We start from the raw sequence: 14,993 nt of genomic DNA, 5'->3' as shown, positions 1-14,993 counted from the left end.
AGTCAAGCGAATAATGCTGGATAATGGGTCCATAATGAATCTATTGCCATGATGATGCTGAATGAATTGGGATATTGCCGCTCTAATTTACGCCCTTGTGGAATGATGATACAAGGCTTTAATCAAGACGGGCAATGTGCGATAGGTAAGATTACAATAACACTGGAAATAGGAGAGTTAACTACAAATATTGTTTGCCATGTTATTAATGCAGTAACGGCATACAACCTCCTTTTGGGAAGACCATGGATGCATCAGTATGGTATCATACCTTCCACCTTACACTGGTGTTTTAAATACTATAAAGATGGGGTGCAGCATAAAGTAATAGCCGATGTAAAGTCGTACATAGAAGCCGAAGCCTTCTTTCTCGATGCCAACTATTATGATGGCTTCGCTAGAAAAGAAGAAAAGGAGAATGATGAAAACAAAGTACCAAGAAATCCTCATATGAAAGTGATAAGAAAAGAAACTGTAAAGGCAGAATTGTCTGGGACGGCGGATACGAGAAAGAAATTTTACGTTGTACCCAAGCACCTGAGACAACCGGGACAGCCGCCATTAACACTATTATCACCTGAACAACTGAAAATCTTATAGCCAAACTACACAGTGCCGCTACTGTATGCTGAAAGGAACAAACCATTTCTAGCTATTTCGAAGAGATTTCATGTCAAGTCCAGCACGAAACACCCGGAACCAATCAAATTTTACACTCCTTCAGAAGAGAAAACAGAAGAAAGGGCTAGTAATAACACAGATTGTGGAAAGTTGACATCCGAAGATCTCAAGAAGTACAGTCTAGCTAGTAGGAAAATCATGAAAAACATGGGTTTCGATTATGAAGAGCCGACCAGCCTAAATTATGGGAAAGGACTTCAGATTCCCATGGGGATCAACCAGAGAAAGCTAGAGAAATTTCAAGGATTGGGGGCAGAATCTTCAATGAATATGATTACAGTCGAGTCGGTAAGAGAAACACATTCCAAAATAATCAAACACCCTGAAACAGCTCTGAAGCAGATAAAAGACAGGGGGCAACCCACAATTGACAGTTTGCAAGAAATAAATTTAGGAACAGAAGAGCCACGGAATACATTCATAAGCGCCAGTCTCCTCGAACAGGAAGCTGATCAAATATCCAACTCTTGAAAGAGAACAAGGATGTATTTGCTTGGACATATGCAGAAATGTCAGGCCTATTACCATCAATAGTAATGCATTGGCTAAATATCTTCAAAGACAAGAGGCTGATCAAGCAAGTGCAAAGGCAATTCCATCCAGACCTAATTCCTCTGATAGAAGAAGAGATAAATAAGCTGATAAAAGTCAGGTTCATCAGAGAGGTTAAATATCCTAAATAGATATCGAATGTTATCCTAGTAAAGAAGAAGAACGGGCAGATTAGGGTATGTGTTGATTTTAAGGATCTAAATGAAGCTTGCCCAAAAGACGATTTGCCATTATCGATAACTGAATTGTTAAACGACAGTACGACGAAGTATGTTGTCATGTCCTTTATGGATGGCTATGCTGACTATAACCAGATAAGAATGGCTCCTGAAGATGAAGAAGCCACGACATTCAGAACTTCGTTAGGAATTTACTGTTATAAAGTCATGTCGTTCAGTCTCAAGAATGCTGGAGCAATGTATCAGAGAGCAATGCAGAATATCTTTCAGGACATGATGCATAAACATGTCGAATGTTACATAGATGATTTGGTAGTCAGATCAAACGACCATCAAGAACACCGCGAGCATCTAACTTTAGTCTTTCATCGACTTAGAAAGAAACAGTTGAAGATGAATTCGACTAAGTGCGCCTGCGGAGTGTCATCAGGAAAATTTCTCGACTTTGTCATTAGACATAGGGGAATCGAAATTGACCCAGGAAAAGTCAAGGTCATCTAAGAAATGCCACCACCAAAAATATTGAAAGAACTGAAAAGCCTGCAAGGAAATTGGCATACATTCACTGTTTTATCTCGAATTTGGTAGGAAGATGTCAGTCGTTTTCTCATCTGATGAAGAAAAGAACAAAATTTGTGTAAGACAAGTCCTGTCAGAATGCGTTCGATTCAATAAAAGAATTGTTGAAACAACCTCTAGTATTGGCAGCTCCTATGAAGGGTAAACCACTCATTTTATACATATTTGCAGCTGAAAACTTGTTGGGAGCTCTATTGGCCTAGGTGATGAACACGGGAAAGAAATTGTGCTCTATTATATGAGCAGAACTCTAATAGGTGCAGAGTGTAATTATTCTCCGATTGAGAAAATATGCTTGGCACTAATATTTGCGGTGCAGAAACTAAGACATCACTGCCTCTCCCATGATATAATTTTGATCTCGCGAGCAGATCCCATAAAATTCTTAATGACAAAGCCAATGTTATCAGGAAGATTGGCCAAATGGATGTTGTTGCTTTAAGAATATACAATCACTTACGAACTGGTGAAAGCAGTCAAGGAGCAGGCAGTGGCAGATTTCTTGGCAGCTCCTCCCATAGTGAACAGTGAAACCATCAGCAACAATTTCCCTAATGAACAAGTTATGATGATTGAGTCACAAAACCCATGGCAAATGTATTTCGATGGCGCTTGCCGAACATCAGGAGCGGGTGCAGAAGTGATATTTATTACTCCTCAGGGTGACTTGTTGCCTTATTCTTTCACGGTGGGTACTGCATGCACGAATAATGAAGCAGAATATAAGGCTCTCATCATCGGGATGGAGATAGCTCAAGAAATGAAGATAAAAATGCTACAGATCCTTGGAGACTCAAAGTTGATCATAAATCAACTGACAACTAAGTTCGAAATAAGAAAACAAGAGCTCCTACTATACTATCGAAGAGCACAACAGTTGTTAGAGCAGTTCTATCATGTCGAAATCAAGCACGTACCAAGATGCGAGAACGCAAGGGCAGACGCTTTAGCTAGCCTGGCAGTAGCTTTATCCTGGCTAAACCGGAGTCCGCTTCAGGTAAGAATAGAAGAAAGAAGATTTTTTCCGTCATCAAAGATCTATAATGGAGCCGCTGAAGCACTTCCTATATCATGTCTAGAGGTGACAACAGACGATTGGTGCCAGCCTTTTGTGGATTACCTCAAATATGATATTCTGCCAGAAGATTCAGCACAAAAATAGCAGATCAAGTAGAGATCGAAAAGATTCATCATGTGTAGCGAGATATTATATAGAAGATCTTACAATGAAATGCTATTGCGATGCCTAGATAAACAAGAAGCAAGTCAAATGTTGCAAGAGGTTATTCTGGAGAATGTGGAGCACATCAAGCCGGCCGAAATCTATTCCATCGGGTGCATCGAATGGGATATTACTGGCCCATAATGTTCAAGGACTCCATAGAATATACAAAGCGATGTCGTGAGTGTCAGATCCATGGAGATTTCATCAGTCAGTCACTTCCTGGCCTTTCGCTGCCTGAGGACTCGATGTCATTGGTCCCATAAATCCTCCTTCATCTGAGGGAAAGTAATACATATTAGCAGCAACAGACTATTTCTCCAAATGGACAGAAGCAGTGGCACTCCGAAATGTCAAAGAGAAGGACGTCGTGAATTTCATCCGACATGCGATAATATATCGCCATGACATCCCAAAAAGAAATCATCACCGATAATGGTACTCCTTTCAAAAACAGGGGTATGGAAAAGCTGTGTCAAAAGTTTGGTATTCATCACTCATTTTCGACACCCTACTATCCACCGACTAATGGATTAGCAGAGGCATTCAATAAGATAATTGTAAAAATATTGAAGAAAACCATGACTGGGAATAAGCGCGACTGGGATGAAAAGCTACATGAAGCTCTATGGGCCTACAGGACTACTCACAGAACCTCGATGAAAGCTATGCCATATTCATTGGTTTATGGTGCTGAAGTCGTCATCCCGATCGAAACACAGGTTGCATAACTCAAACTTGCAATACACCGGTCAATAACGGATGATGAAAATGCGAGAATAAGACTAGCAGAATTGGATCTACAAGATGAAAAATGACTGGCAGCCCAAAAGTGATTGCAATTGTATCAAGCAAAAATCTCTATCACCTTCGACAAGGAAATCAAATATCGCTCCTTCAAGAAAGGCGACATGGTGTTAATGTTAAAAAGGCCGATAGTATAATAACTGAAGTATACTCCAATGGGGTGTACAGGGTTGTGGATCAAGATGGAAGAGGTGTTAGCATACCAGTCAATGCTCGCTTCATCAAAATATATCGTCCTTGAAGATGGATACAGTTTTAATCCAGAAGATTATCAATACAATCCTTCTATATCAAAAGGGGGCAAGAATAAGCAAAATGATGAAACGGCCTCAAAAGGCAATGCCATGTATTCTTTTGTTCACGAATGAATAAAAGGTAAATTCTCAAGCATATTCAAGCATATCGGTCTTATCCCCGATCATTAACAAGTTGTCAAGCATCGATTATGATTATCGCCATAATATCATTTACAATAGCAATGAAATAAGCCTAAAAAGCCCAACCATATATTTATTACTTTCGATAAAATATTTGAAATTATGTGGGCAGTAGTGAGAAGCCAGTGGTCCTAAAAAGTCCATATAGGCCATCACATGCTTAGACCCATGTGGGCAGCGGATGAAGCCAATCACTACCAAAAGTCATAAACGGCCAAGGGTAGAAGGGGCTAATCACACATGAGACCAATGTCGTCTATATAGCTTCTGACAACGTCACAGGGGAAGGTGAGAGAAAATGCCCTCCCATGAATGGGTCTGACCTTGCAGACGAAGAAAAAGCAGGCTGTAGTGAACGCTCTTTGGCCATTGTCCATAGATAGGCTAACCATGCATAAGACCTCCCAGATTTCTAGCTTGATTTCATTAGTAACTCATGAGGATAGGGGCTCCAAGACAAAATACCCCCTCATTGATGGACTAGCGGCCTTGGATTTGGTACTCTAAGGGCCTGTTTGGGAGCGTGGATTTGAAACCCCCAGGATTCGGAACCCCCAGGATTGAAAACCCCCTGGATTGGCAATCCTCACAGTGTGTTTGGCACCCTGGAGTGTGAATCAACTTTAATCCAAAAATACTTATGCATGGTATACTACGAGGGTTTCAATTTAATTACTAAATTAACTTTAATATCTCTAATTAGTGAGATATATAACTTTTGACACTATGGTTGTGATAAGCCCGCTGAAATATATGCTTTGCCTGAAAATGATGAAAATCCAAGTCTCGCATGGACTGCAAGCACAAGATCATGTCTGAGTGACTAACCAACGATTTTTACCCATTGATTAATGGGGATAATGTTTGGACAGTGCTGGACAATGTTTGGACGGTGCTGATTTACATGGACAATGTTTAGACGGTGCTGATCATTATTAGTGGACCACATGCCCAATAAAATGATAATGTACAATGACACACATGTCACACTTGCACTTATTGAAATGATTTTAGGTGTAATCCAAGTTCTCACCATGGATTGCAAACCCCCTGAAAGAGGGGATTAGAAATCCCCTAGATTCACAACCCCTAGTTACTTTATGCACCAAACAACCAAGGGGATTTGAAACCCCCTCCAATCCACGGTGCCAAATGACTCGCTAAGGTAGCCTTGCACGCCGAACTCTAGAGAGTTACTGCGGCCAACCCTGTGCATAAATCCCACTGAGTTCACGGCCTCGGTAGCTTCACCGGGCCCCTCTGATGGATCGCGATTTGTGAACTCCCCGGCTGTGATAAGCTCTGTGAACTCCAAAGAGTTACAAAGGCCATTCACATGAGACCCAATTCCAAATACTTATAAGTCTAAAAAACTGTGGTTGCTCCACTACTTAAGAGCTTAAACTGTGTGCAAGACTAACCTCAAAACCAGAACTAGCCTTGCCCATTAGAATAAATAACATATAGGAGATACGTCGCACTAACAATCATGATAGATTGTCAATATGTTATATGTGAATTAGTAGAGGAAATATAGTATCAATATGTGCTCAAAATCAATAATAGCATTTCTGAAACTCATTTGAATGTTACAAAGCAAAAGAAACAAAGGAATTTACATATGAAAGCGACATCTTTACAATTCCTCTCACATGCCTAATGCTGTTACATATCTCTGTGGATCTTCTCAACTGAACTTGTACTGCAGCTTGGGTCTGTTCAGCTTTAAGGATGATCTTGGCCTGATCAGGGACACCAGCTAGTTCTTGCTCAAGGGAGGTAGCCATTTCTTTATCTTTCATTAGCTCAGTCCTCTCAATTTCAGCAATACGATCGAGCAGTAACTTTAATTTCTTCCTTAATCTTGCAAATGTTCAATTCTTCTTCTTGCTTCTTCGCCTTGAGAAAAGCTATCTCCTTTTGTAGGAAAGCAATGTGGTTCTCAATAACCACCCTGTTCTTGTCAGAAGCTTTTAGTCTATTATAAAGAGACTGATCCTCGGCATTGTAACCAGATATTAAGACATCGGTTCGAGAAATTTTCTCCTTAAGGGACATAAGTTCTTGTTGGTGATTTAAGATTTTTGGAGAAATAATAGTGCTTCATGTTGATTCCAAGTTGTTTATAGAATTATAGAATTGTAACAAGGAATCGTGCAAAGGAAGAACATTGATATGGGCAAGCCTGCCTGAATGTTTAAGGACAGCTAGAGCACTATCCAAGAAGGGCCATTGAGTAGGATCCTTGAAAGCATTCACGATAACAGAGATAACATTTTTGAAGAAGATGAGCATAAGGGGCAATACTTTCTCTAAAGAAATTCTGTCAGAAATCGTAGCTATGGAGTTCAAACCCGCAGAGCCGCTCAGAGTTGGTGCAACTGTAGCTGGAAGGGAAAAGGAAGACATAATCAGAAACATCAAAGTTGAATATATAAGCATTTAAAAATATAAGAGAAAGAAGAGAGGGCATACCTTCTCTGGGGGAAATTTCACGCATAGAAGATGTAGGTATGTCTATAGCTGCAATAACAACATTAAGAGAAAGCTCGCGAACTCCAGTACTCAAGTCCAGAGTTGTCAGAGTTGGAATGTCAATAGGATCAGAGAAAAATTCCAAGCTTCGAGCCACTGGTTGGATCGGAGAAGGACGCGCGACAAGGGATTTCTCAGCATGGATGGGGACATTAGGAATCGCAGTAACGACTAGTGGAGCTTGTGCAATGTCCTGGTTTACCTCTACGCTTTGAGGAGAAAATATATTTTCTGCTTCTACCTGAACATTCGGAGGTGGATTTTTTGCTTCCCTTGACGTTGAAACCTCCGCTATCATTGGAAGGGTGGTATGCGCAATTGCATCAATAGCCTCTACAATGGAAGGGGAATACGAAGCATTGAAGGAGATAAAAATGTTTACACCAGGGGAACAGCTGGAACCTCCATAATCAAGTTGCTCTTCTTTGAAAGAAGCCACTCTGACAGGAGAAGAAATGACTGGATGATCTGGTTGAATTTCGAGAGGCAGAAATTTAGCCTTGACTTCACCTTCTTCACCAATGTCCACCTCGACATCAACTTCTTAGTTCTCATCCAATAAGACATTCCCTTTATCAGTCAAACTTGAGAAAGAAGATGTTTCACTGACTGGTGTATTCGCTAAATAATCTGACGAGCTATCCTCTAAGAGATTGCTTATTTTCCTTTATAAACGGTTTTTACAGGGAGAAGACAAGCACCTCGAGTGGGAGAAGGAAGTTGTTGTGCCAGAGCTTCTGGGGATAGAGATTTAGCTCACGAATGAGTCATAGGAGAAGCGGTAGTAGCAATTTAACCTGCAGCAGCAGAAACTGTAGTCATCATGCGATCTACAGTAGAAGAAACTATAGCAACGATTTGGCCTTTTGTCTCACGAGTAGAAGAAGAGAGAATAACACCAGGAGTTTTGAATTCATCCACAAGAGTGGCTTGTCTTCCTGGTCACTTTATAAGATCAAGAGGAGATACAAAGGCAATCCATCCCTCTAAAGTGTTTGGCGGCTTTATCTCTCTAATAGGTTCTTCTGTGGAAATTCTCCTACAAAGCTGCCCCAGAGTAGCTGCATGATCTTTTTCAACAAAATACCCGATCCCTTATTCCGGTCTATAATTTCTTAGACTGGGAGGGAGAATCCAAATGGGACGATCGACAAGAAAGTAATTACGCACCAGATAATAATGGTGTGACCACCAGCGCATCCAGGCATACGAAGCTTGCACCCGATGGTTGAATCCTAGAAGAATGAAGCGGGAACTAAGTTCCTGGCCAAGAGTTGTTTCCATATTAAGGCCCAGTTATACGGACCAACCCATAACTGCGCATTATTTGGGTAACTTGCTCTCCTGCTTGGGGAACTGTCTGGTCATAGCCAAATTGCCTCGTGAACCTACACGCGTAGTAGGGCTCCCTTCATAACTCCACTCCTTCTGCAGTGGTAGGCTACAGGATCCAATATAGATCAGGAAGGTTCTTTCAATTAGCTCCAAATCATTGTTGTCTTCAACCGCTCTGTCTTTGGCTTGACGGGTCAAGTAGAAGGGGAAGAAGTTAATGGATTCCATATTTTCAATCTTATCGATGATCCATTCATATGCTTTCCTCACCATTTTTCATTTGAAATAATAGCACAAAGGAGGACGCTCGGGGTGAACATAAGCCTTCTTGGGGTCATTATAAGTCCATGGAAAGTATACTCCAAGCTAACCTGAGAAATAGTGCCATGGAGTGAAGGAAGATGTAGCCCCGACTACTAGACTTAAGCAATGCGCCGCAACATTCCCGAAAGCTCTATACAGAGAGCATAGGACAAGAGAAGCTAAAGAATATTTCTTTTTACTTTCTGCCATGGCCCCTGCCGCTACAAATAAAGTTGGGCGAATGGAGTCCGACCATTTCAAGCTGGGTAGGACGACCAGACTTAACCAATATGCCAGGAAGGCAGCTAATTCGATTTCAGGGGTGAAAGTGGTCGTGCCTCTAATTTTTTCATGAGTAGATTTCAGCTACGGGGAGTGGCTACCAAAAAACCTGAGGAGAAGAGAAATGTGAGAAAAAAATGAAAATTTATATAAAAAGAGAAGAGAAGAAATGTTGAAAGTATATATCGCAGGTATCTCGAGAAATGTGCGAGTCACTAGAGTGGGTATATTTTATGAACATCAGAGAAGTTTGACATTTCACGAAAGAGTTCAATAGTGGAAGCAAAAATTTGAGGCGTTCTTCCAGGAGCGACATAAGCAAATTCCTCGTTTGTAGGAATATACTCATCTAGAAAAGAGCTGGTGATGGGAAGGCCAACCATCCGGTGAAGATCCCATAGAGTAATGATCACTTCACTGATTGGAAGATGAAAGGAATTTGTGGTAGAAGACCAGCACTTCAAGAAGCCTTTGTAGATTAGAGTGTCTTTGTGGAAGAAATCAGAGGTGGCTTCTATAGCTGCATATATATTCATCACAATAAGGACTCCTTTGTATTTTTGAAGAATTGCCCTGACCCATGAACTATAGAATTGACGTTGGGCTAAGAGGCTACTTGTCCTAAACTCGTCCTTCCCCTATAAAGAGTCGCGATTGCAAAAGCGTTGCTAGACTGTTTCGAAAAAATGGGTAGGATACAGATTGTGGGGATTGTAGCATGGCGTGAGGAAGCGCATATATGATATCAGCCCGGTCTTCTGCACTAAACATTTTTCCATAAGATAGCCTTCCAAAATTTTTGGCTCTTTTATAACCCAGTTCGCTACATATAAAAAGGCGATTCTGCGTCATATAATCAGATGGCTCACTTTGAATCATAGAGAGGTGATGCTGAAGGTCCAGAGGAATGATGATGGTCTCATCTTTATAAGGGTTTTTGAACTTGATCACGTCTGCATGAGATTTGATCATGTCCTAGAAATTTTGATAACGTCTCTTGTTATATTCTCGTATCTTATCCTGGAAGATTTCGTCTTTACTCTTTTGCTTCTTGTTCTTCAAAATAGAGGTAGGAGGGGAAGATTTGACAGGAGTAGGGCGAGAATCGTCTGTTTGAAAGTTGGCGGCAAATTTCAACCAGTTCTCTCAGTCAGACTCATGACCCGCCATGGGTGGTCCCTCCAGTTCTTTCATTAGCACAGCATGACGGATAAGATTAAGTAGGCATTGGATTCAATCAGCAAAATTGAACATCAACAGGGCTGACACTTTGAAAAGGGAGGAATAATCTTCAGAAGACTTGTCTCTCTTCTGAGAATGAGTTTCGGGTGGTTGAGGATCTGAAGATTCAGCGGCATGTTGGTCCGGGGAGGTGTGAGGTCTTTTGAAATGAGCCATTGAAGAAGCAAGGAAAGTTCTATAAAAGATCAAACACTTGGAGAATTCCAGGCCACAAGATCAGTTGTGCGCAAACCCTGCTGTGTGCAAAGTTGAGTTGTGCACAAAGTTCAATTGTGCGCAAAGACAGGTTGTGCACAAAGTCCAGTTATGCACAAATTCTATTGTGCACAAGAGATCATTGTGCGCAAATGGCCGTTGTACAGGAGAAGAAAGCTTGTAAAGGGGGGTGGGCGTGAAGTTTGAATGAGTGGAATGAAGGACTAGGCTGACTTATATAGAGTTCCTAGCCTGAGTTGTGCGCAAAAGATCGTTGTGCGCGAGTTGCATTGTGCACAGACAAGTGATTACGAACATTAAAAGAAAAATGCAGATTATTAAAGAATTGATCCCACATTTTCTTTTTTTTAAGGAAGACAAAAATGCAGGGTTAAGGGGGCATCTGTTGAGGCATAAAAATGATCAGAAGAAAACGGAAGAATCCTACGAAAAGAAGATGAACTCTTCCCTGATTGAGTTGTGTGACGCACAAAAGGAATGCTAGGAGAAGAAGTGTTGTTCGACACACAATAGAAGAAAGCTAGGAGAAGAAGTGTTGTTCGACACACAATAGAAGAAAGCTAGGAGAAGAAGTGTTGTTTTGCACACAATGGAAAGATGTAGAAGAGAAGTGTCATGCAGCGCACAACAGGTGTGTCCGCACAATGAGGATATGCGCACAAGGGGACTAGCGCACAATAAAGATTTGTGTTGTGCGGATTGAGAGGTTAGCACGTGCGGGAGGCTATATGTACTCCACTATCCCCCATGTATATGATTCATTGGAGCAACATTAAGGTAACAAAGAGAGATTCAAACTTCAGAAGGATTCAGGTATTGAAGAGAGTCATTGTACGGCACACAATGTAGATGTGCTCACAACCTAAGTGGGTGCATAACCCGAGTTGGCGCATAACCCCATGAGCGCACAACTTCATGAATGCATAACGAATTTTGTTGTCAATTCGGCTCAAAGTAATGACTATTTCGGGATTAAGGAATGCCACAAACATGGAATTAGCCAACGAATATAAGTTGGGCACATTGATATCTCTACACTAAAGATCATGATGCAATCTAAGATACTGTAGAAATCAACATAGAACATTTAATATTTGTATCTGGGATTATGTAAATGCCTTACTTTGGAATCAAAGGAGATAGAGGATGTAAATGAATTCAAATTAAATCAATATAGTGATCATTTTCTTTATTCTCCTTTGTTAATTATTGAGTCAATGGATTTCCCCAAATTCTATACATTTGTTTCTTGTCAAAACAAGGTCTGTGATGATATGCCCAATGATTCCTTTGTCTTCTCTTATAATAGAGGGAAACATGACCTTTTGCTCTTCACCTTGGTGAGAGCCAATTGTCACCGGATACATCTCGCCTTGCTCTGCATAGACAGATTGTAGATCAGTAGGCGCATTAGTGTGAAGATTTTGTTCATTGCTACTACTCAGTAGAGGCACTATATCGTCAAGGGTTGACAGCTCAGATGATGGCCTTAACTGGGTGGTTTCAAATTTCATAGTCATATCGAGCGACTCATCCATCTCCCTAATCATATTATAATCTAAATCAGGGGAGTGGTCTACACACGCCTCAAAAGAGCTGGAAGGGTCAATTGGAAGAGGCTCATCCTCTACATTTAAATCAGGTGTGTCAGATGGGTGGAGTAGATCATTATGGTCAACAACTTCTTGTACCTCGTGATCACTTTCCTGAACCATAATTAAAATTGATTCCAGTGAATCTTGGGCTGTAAACTCATGATTCTCATCCCAATACTTATCATCTTCCAATTCAGTATAATTCACAAGTGGGATGAGATCACTTTCCTCACACTGTTTTTCTAGGTTGAGTTGAGGCTCGAATAAACTAGCCTCTACCTCCTCATTGAAGTCAAGTGTGTCATATAACTGGAGTGTGTTAGTATCATTATATTTGAAAGACACCCATGTCTCTTGATCATTCCTTTGGATAGTCATTGAGATCGACTCTTTGGGAAATTGAATCGTATTCTCATTAACACAATCGACCTCTTCATTCTCAATTTCAGTATTCTCCATAATTGCATCACGTGAACCTAAATGTTGTATATCTTTTATAAGTTCTTAAAATCTTTGGAGTGTGTTTTGCTGGATGAGCTCTAGAGTTTGTGTGGAATTCTGAAGTAAATTCTCTTGGATCATTTCTTGTTGGATCTCAGAGGTATAGGACCCAAGAGAATTGTCACTATGATGCATTGTTTATTCAACTTCCCAATCTTGATGTTTCCACTGATTATAAGTAGGAAGTTGGGAATGAAGAATTGGATTGGGTTGAGGCTGGGGTGAACTAGCCTCCTTTAGCTTATCAAGCCGCGATGTAAGCGCTTCTATCGTTCTTTTGATGCCAACAAAATCGTATGTGTAATCCTAAAGTGATACCTCTTAGATCGTTTCTGGTTGGGTTTCAAAGGTAGAGGACCCAAGAGAATATTCATTATGATGTATTGCTAGTTCATCTTCCCAACATTGATGTTTCCATTGATCATAGTCATACAGGTCATAGGTGGGAGAGTTTGATGGTTGTTGGTACATATTATTACTCATAATATAATCTCTCATTATTTTCTTCTTGTCTGATGGGTGATAATAGTTCTTACTCCCATAATTATGATAACCCCAACAATCACGTACTATTTTCTTAATCTGTGGGGTGTAATTATTCTCCTGCCTATGATCACGTAAGGACTTCTTAACCGATAAAGCATTGTATTCTGGTTAGTTCTAGATGATGGTTTTAGAAAAATTTTGAGACATACATTGTTTCTAATATAATCATCTGACAGCCCTTCACAATTTCTCACATTCTCTAAAACTAGCTTAACATACTAACGTTCCCACTCTTACATATACATGGTGAAACCCTAATCATGAACCTAATCCTAAAATAGAATAAAAGAAAATTCCTATAACAATATGGAAAGTAAGTAGAGGAGACGTTAGAAGGAGTTTACCAGTTTGGAGAGTTCTCTGTTAGGATCCTACAAAACCGAAAATAATGTTAGTTTCTAAAAATAAATCAGAAAAAAAAAACCCTAACCTAAAAGAAAAATAAAAATTTAGTCCTAAATTAGTTTCTAAAAACAAATTAAGAAAGTTTCCAAATTTAGAAATAGACAAAAAAAAAATTAAAAACAAATTAGGAAAGTTTCTAAATCTAGAAACAGAAAGAAAAGTTAGTTTCTAAAAACAAATTAAGAAAGTTTCTAAATTTAGAAATAGAAAGAAAAGTTAGTTTTTAAAAATAAATTAGGAAAGTTTCTAAATCTAGAAATAGAAAAAAAAAAGTTAGTTTCTAAAAAAAATTAAGAAAGTTTCTAAATCTGGAAATAGAAAGAAAAGTTAGTTTCTAAAAACAAATTAGGAAAGTTTTTAAATCTGGAAATAGAAAGAAAGAGAATTAGAAAGAAGTTACCAAATTAAAAGTTTCTATTTTGGCATCTTGTAGAAGAAAAAGGAAAGTGAATTAGTTTCTAAAGAAAAACTAAAAAAGCAACCTAGTTTCTAAAAAAAGAAAAAGGAAAGTTTCTAAAAAAAGAAAGTTAATTTCTAAAACCAAAAAAAGGAAAGGAAATTAGTTTCTAAAAACAAATTAGGAAAGTTTCTATCCTAGAAGTAGAAAGTAAATTAGTTTTTAAAAATAAAAAAGGAAAGTTTCTAAACCTAGAAATAGAAAGCTAAGTTAGTTTCTAAAATAATTCTGAAAAAAAAAAAAACCTAACCTAAAAATAAAAAGTAGAAAAATCTTAATCTTAACCTAATTCCAAAACTAATCAAATCCAGAAAACGCAACCGTCAATCTCCGACAACAGCACTAAAAACTTATTCACAACCCCAAGTGTAGGGTCACAATGTAGTAATAATCTCGGTAAGACCGAGGTCGAATCCACAGGGACTAATCTTGTGTGTTTCTGAAATTAACTAGAAGTAGAACTAGAAGAAGATGTAAAACTAATTCTGAAGTGATTGAGAAAGTAATTATGAATTAAGTAATTAAAACTAAGAATTTAAAAGTGGGAACTAGGGTGCCAAGGATCCACTTGTAGTAATCAGGGAGCCCTCTTGCTTAATTTAAGTAACACAATTAGAATTGGAGTCTTATTCTATCCCATTGGAAAATATATCAATAAAACCAAATCCGAACTTCCATTAACCTAATTCTCAATGAAGGAGAACTATGATAATTGGCAGGGATTACATCACTAAACATGTCCAGGAGACAATGGCAAACAACAGGATTTACCAATCTCATAATATCAAAGCAGGAGAATTGTGAAGATTAGGAAGGATTGCATCACCCTACCATGCCCAATGGACAATGGTGAACAAATGGATTTACTAATTTCAAAATCTCAAATCAGGAAAAAAAGATACTCAAAGCTATTATAGATTTACTGTAATTTAAGTAATAATAAACCATTAAAAACTGAAAGTATTCCTTAAATATCAAATTAGAATCCATGGAGTTCAACATAAATATGAATCAAAGAAATAGAAACATCCCATCATGCTACAAGCTTCACCTCTTAGCCCTAGCTAAGAGGTTTAACCAACCATAGACATAATTGGACTAAAGTCTCTTATAAAAACA

This window comes from Magnolia sinica, chromosome 16 (genome assembly GCF_029962835.1).
Source record: "Magnolia sinica isolate HGM2019 chromosome 16, MsV1, whole genome shotgun sequence".
NCBI classification, from domain to species: Eukaryota; Viridiplantae; Streptophyta; class Magnoliopsida; order Magnoliales; family Magnoliaceae; genus Magnolia; species Magnolia sinica.
Note: the sequence above shows the minus strand (reverse complement) of the source record.